This window comes from Protopterus annectens, chromosome 15.part0, assembly GCF_019279795.1.
Source record: "Protopterus annectens isolate FY-2018-M chromosome 15.part0, PAN1.0, whole genome shotgun sequence".
Taxonomy (NCBI): Eukaryota; Metazoa; Chordata; order Ceratodontiformes; family Protopteridae; genus Protopterus; species Protopterus annectens.
The window spans coordinates 618,082,642-618,089,376 of record NC_056749.1 but is presented as its reverse complement, the minus strand read 5'-3'; positions in this window follow the sequence as shown (position 1 = coordinate 618,089,376).

Genomic DNA, 6,735 nt, shown 5'->3' with positions numbered 1-6,735 from the left:
TTCGAAAATCTCAGAACGCCAACCTGCACTCGCAAAATTGCTTCTGCATCGGACCATGCGGCAAAAAAGACTGAGGATATGACGTCGGTCATGCGCATTAGTACCCTGACGTACTGACGTCAGTCTAATGCGCCCTGACCGACGTCAGCCTTATACTCTGGTATTCGGGCCGACTGGGACGCGGACTATACCCAATAGTCAGGACTGCAGCAATGGAAGACGAAGAACATCTTATTACGTGGGGCTATTAGCAGCAGATTTATTTACTTGTTTATCTAATTCTGGCTTATGTTGTGCTGGTAATTTATAGCGTCTTCATAGCAGCGATTGTCTTTATTTTTACTATAAAACACCATGTAAACTTGAATATTCAAGTTCATAAGTTAGGACTTGTATAAATAATGAATATTAACAGATTAAGGTCTGACAAAATTATAATAGTAAAGATATATGTCAAAACATGAAACAACAATCTGATTTATAACACAAAAAATTCTTGACACAAACGATATTTGAAGATCTTGTCATATATAGTGCATCTGAATACAGATGTACCTCACAATAATATAATGAAATGCAAGAAGTTATATGGTAATACATGATCTAACATATACTGTTAACTCAAAAGTATAATTATAATTTATCATTTAATCCCGGCGGGAAGAGACCACCAAGTTTAATAATCCATCTCTTTTCTTTAGCATGTAAAATTTCATGCCAGCCCGTTTTGAATGATCGATTTCCTGTATTGCAGTCAATAATAACAAAAGAAAATTTAGCTGTCTGATGCTTAATGGAGTGTCTGTATAATGCATTAGTCAATCTCTTATTTCTAATATCTCCCAGATGTTCCGAAATCCTGATGCGAAATTGTCTGGATGTTTGGCCAATGTAAAATGCCTGGCATGTGCATGTTGCAAGATATATTATCCAGTCCGAACTACAATTGCCAAAAAACTGAATATCGTATATTTGTCCGGTATTTTTACTGGTAAAACTAGTTGTTTTGAAAATATAACTACAAAAACTGCAGTGTCCACATGGGTAAATGCCTGTAAGTTTGTCACCAGTGAGTGTCCTTTGTATAAACTGTTCCTGCATATCTCTAGTTATTTTGTAATGAGAAAATAGTGAGCCAAGTGTTTTGCCTTTTCTATATGAGAAGTAGCATTGTTCTCCCAAGTAATCAGACAAAAGGGGATGTGAATGAAGTATGTTCCAATGGTTGTTGATGATGTTAACTAAATGTCCACTGTTTCTGCCATAGGTCGTGACAAATCTGCATAGATCAACATCCTGGTTTTTGGAACGGATGTTATATTGAAGAAGAGAATCCCTGGATTTAGTATGACTGAATTGGATAGCTGAATCAATAATTTGAGAGGCATAGCCCCTGGACAGAAATCTATTGGTTAGATCCATTTGTTCATTATTAAAGTCGTCATGAGAAGAGCAAATTCTTTTGATACGCACAAATTGAGATTCGGGTATATTCCTGATAATATGTTTAGGATGATGACTTGCCGCACTGTGGGAACTTCCTGTGAATAGACGTTTTGAGTGTATTGTCAGACTGCCTTGTCAGGTGAACGTCCAAAAAATTGATTTCATTGAGATTGTACTCCACAGTAAATTCAATACCCCAGATGTTACTATTCAAATGTTCAATAAATTCCTGGAGGTATTCCTGACCCCCTTTCCATACTAACCAACAGTCGTCCAGGTATCTCCTCCATATATCCATATCTGGTAAATATATATTGTGCATAGGATCATAAATAATTTGTTCCTCAATGTATCCCATAAAGAGGTCAGCATAAATGAGTGCAAAAGATGCACCCATAGCTGTCCCTTGTAGCTGCCAATAACAATCCTGCTGGAAGTAAAAGACATTCTTGGTAAGAATATGCTCCACCATACATAATAATGTATTTATCCCAGGGGGGTACAAGTTGGATCTATTTAACCAAAAATCCAAGGCCATAAGGCCCGCCCAATGTGGGATGCTGGTATATAAAGAGGACACATCAAGAGTACACATTAACCAAGCTGGCTCCAGTTGAGTTTCAGAAACAATCTGCCAAGCACCAGCCTAACTTGCTAGCTCTCTTCTTGCTACACAAAAAGCAGGTGTTGTCATGGCTGTGGGAGCAAGCTTTGGTATGTGTTGATACTGTCTGCTTTATACTAATATCTCAGTTGACGTCTATGATTGCCCACAATCTGTAATCTGTCAGGCAGCTGTTTGGACACATGGTGTCATCTGTAATGTCCATCACATAACTAATAGGCAAGAAAGGACCCGACAGCCCTGTTGTACAGACCTGATCACTGGACCTGAGATACAGGTCACTTCACACATTTCAATATAGTTAGATGCCATGTATGTGATATGCTGGGAAATCCACCTAGTGATGTAGCTGTTTATGGCCGCATCTGACAGCGCTGATTGAACACCACAGTGTGGATTTGTGTCAAATGTCTTGACCTGATTAAGTTCAACAAGATGACAGTGTTGTCATCATACATGCCCTCACTCACCTCTCTGAGGACATATATCAGATTTAACAGACATGATGTACCATTAACAACTCACACAGGCCTGTTGCACACAGCCGAGATATTACTATTGTCCATTGAGAAAAGGTCCATGTCATCATGTTGAGGAGAGTCAGGGTGTCTATACATGCATGTATCAGGTGCTGTCACCCCATCTCAGATGGATACATGTTGATGTATACCCTTGTATGAGAACATAGTCCAAGTGGAGGGTGGGTTGATGTGTGTATTCAACCATATCAGGAAGGTGTATGTGCTGACTCATACCATAGTTGATCTGTGATGTTGTCACAGCCCATTGCTTCTGTGTGATGTGCATAAATCAAGGTAAGAGAGTGCATACTGCCTACTGTGATCTGGCCTAGGGTTTTGACACATTCTCCCACACAGGTATCACTGCAAAACTCTCCCAGATGGAGATTAACCTTTATCTGAATAGATGGGTAACCAATTGGCTCACTGATAGAACACATACTATGATAGTTGCTGAATCAACCTGTACCAGTAGAGTTGTCACCATTGGTGCACCCCAGGGATCTGTGATTGTCCCTTTACTGTATGGAATCTATTTCTTGGCAGTTCAGAGTGAAGTATATCGCCTTGGCTTACCAGATTTGCTGCTTCTTGCATATTGGGTGCAATCATTCAGTCCACCAATGATGATAACATACTACAAGAGGAGCTAACACAGACAAATGATTGGTGACAATGTCACATGATCTGCAAATAAATGCAGAAATGTGTCGTTATGTTGTCCTTCTGAAAAGTGAAATTCCATGCTAATTACAGCACTGGAAAAAGTCCCGCTATGGTGAAACTGAGTGATTTAAGCACTGGGAACTCTCATAGATAGCAATATGAACTTTGACGACCAAGTGTCCACACTGGTATTGAAAGCCTATGTTGTGCACATCATATCCAGATTGTAGGATTGTATGACGCACTGTACTCAAACCTCATCAAAACTCTAACAGAGTATCATGCTCTCTTTTGCAAGTACCTCACCAGACACATGAGGTAGCTGGACAGACAATAGGCCTTTCTCATCAAGAAAACACAGGTCCTACAAACTATGCCATGATGTATGTGAATAGACCAAAAGCCATGTCACTGTAATCTGTATTGTATATGATGAGGTGATTACATCCTGGCATCCAGGCCAGTATCTGACCCTGCCCCTCTGGGAATAGTGCATATACACAAATGAGATATAGCTGATGACATCAGCAGTGTCTCCTAAGGAGAATATGGTAATAACAGTGTCCCACATGCTGGTGTAAAAGGCTCTTTGTAATTTCAAGCAAGAACACACACACACACACACACACACACACACACACACACACACACACACACACACACACACACACACACACACACACACACACACAAAAAAATGCCTGCAGTGAAAATAGAGTCTCTACTTATCCAAGGACACATACTACAGAATTTCATACTTTCCACAAGCACCAGAGCTCAGGTCTGACTAGGAGTGTCTCAGACAACACTTTATAGATTATGACAACAGCAGTCTCTCTTGAGAAAAATATGGCAAGAACAGTGTCTCACATGCTGGTCTCAAAGGCCCTCTGTAATGTCAAGCAAGAGCACGCGCGCACACACACACACACACACACACACACACACACACACACACACACACACACACACACACACACACACACACACACACACAGAGTTGACTGCAGTAAGAACAGAATCCCTACCTAAGTACACAGACTACAGACCTCTGTATTTAAATCAAGTGCCATGGCACAATATGACTTATACAAGACTGCAGTTCAACTTATAGTGAATGACATCAGCAGGCCATGTTGAAGAGAACATGTTGGGAGGCCTGCATGACATGGATGTGTAGGCATGTGCAAGTATCAACATACTGTCAATCCATGGCAATGGAGCAGTACTTGTGGGATACACAACTCTGCTCTTCTGTCTGGACAGACAGACAGACAGACACACACACACACACACACACACACACACACACACACACACAGTTGACTGCAGTAACAATAGAACCCCTATCTAAGTATACAGACTACAGAACTAAATACTTTAAGCAAGCACCATGGCACAAGCCTGCCTTATACAGGAAACAACACACTATGTTTAAGTGTGCAAAGCTCTCCTCAATATAGCAGCACAATCCCAACAGCAAGTGTTTTTCTATGACATATGTATTTTTATGCATGTGTATTTTTCATTTGTGAATTCTTAAATGTGTTTATAAATGAATGTATTTATTTGTGTATGTATATGTAGGCACATATATAGTGTTTCTCTATGACTTGTGTGTGTGTATATATATATTTATGCATATATATATTTATGCATTTTATATATATTTATAGATTTGTATTATCTAGGTGTAGTATTACTTTTGAAATAGTTGTATACATATATTTATATTTATATATAGATAGATATGCTAGATAGGTTTATATATGTATTTATGTGTTGGTTTTATTAATATATATATATATATATATATATATATATATATATATATATATATATATATATATATACACACACACACATATATATATATATATATATATATATATATATATATATATATAATTTTTTTATTTTAATATATATATTTGAATAATTTGCCTGCACCTTACAGCTTGCATTTTGAGTTTTATTGTGACATTTTCATCAATTATTGATACAAATGGTTCATTTTTACTTATGTTTTCATATTATGTTTCTTAAGATACTCATCAGTGATAAAAATAAGTTTAATCGATTGATGAATTTATTGCTTAATTGTTTGATTGTTTGTATATGTCTATAAATGTAAGTGATGTTATATTGTGTTTTCACCAAAGTCTGAAGAAGCGTCCATTGGGGCGTGAAAGAGTTTACTACTGAATTAAATTTTATTTATATTGCATAGACTTGCTCTAGCTGTGGTGATCTCTGCCTTATATAAGACTGCAAGTTAACTTATAGTGAATGATACCAGCAGGCCATGTTGAAGAGATGAGGTTGAGGCGCCTTCATAAGTTCATAGCTTCATAGGAGATTACTAGCCTAATGGTCCTAAGGCATTTGCAAGCCTAGCTGAGTAAAAACACAAGTACCCTTATAAAGCATAGTTGCATGGTCATTGTTAGAGTGATTCTGTGAGCAGCACCGACTGAGGGACATGGTTTACACCCCAAGGGTGAAATTACAATCATTCATTCACTTGTCAGTGTTGTACTTGAATAGGGTCATTGAGGACCACTGCTTCACACACAGTGGGAGCCTATTACAGAGACGTGCCAATCACTGGAAGATCTGTCTCCTCAGCATGTTCTGTTTATGTTACAGGCTAGTTTGAGATTTCTGCAGCATGTTATTCTTGTCCCAAATGATTTGCCGATGCCTAGCATTTACAGTAGGACAGGGTATGAGACTGCTCTAGGCCAGGAATAGGACACCTCTCCGCTGCCTGCATGATAAGTACAGTGACAGATCTTTCAATGTTTCCATGTATGTCATGTTTTGAAGGCCCTGGATTCTCCAGGTCACAAACCTGTGTGTTTTCTCCAGATACTGCAGGTGTCTGGTGAGGTACAGCCAGAAGGAAGCATTGTACTCAGTTAGTGGTTTGATAAGGATAGAGTAAAGCAGACCTATGGCCATCCTGGTGTTGGATGTGATGACCTTATTTATGAGGTGTGCAATGTAGAATGTGTCACACCACTATGGACACACAGTGACTGAAGTATAGATTGCTGTCAACATGTATTCCCAAGTCTCGAAGTGCTGTGTTTAAGCTTAGAGTTTGCTATGTATATCATAATTAGCAGGGGTACTTCATTGCAAAAGGGGCAATGAGGCATTTTTTTATTTAAGGCTCAGTCTGCAAGTTTAGCACCAACCACTTGTCTGTGTCAGCCCCTTCTATAATATGTTACCATTATTGGGGGATTTTATATGACTGTGTCCAGTTAACAGTCATCAGCAACCTTGGCAAACCACAGGCCATCTACCTTTGCCTAGGCATCAGGGAAATAGTTTCTGAACAGTTGAGGGCCCAGCACAAACCTTTGTGGTATTCCATGTGGAAGATATGCAGTCCCTAACTTTGACAATGTGTGTTCTATCTGAGAGCCAGCTGGCTATCCATCGAGTAATGTACTGGTTAATTCCTAG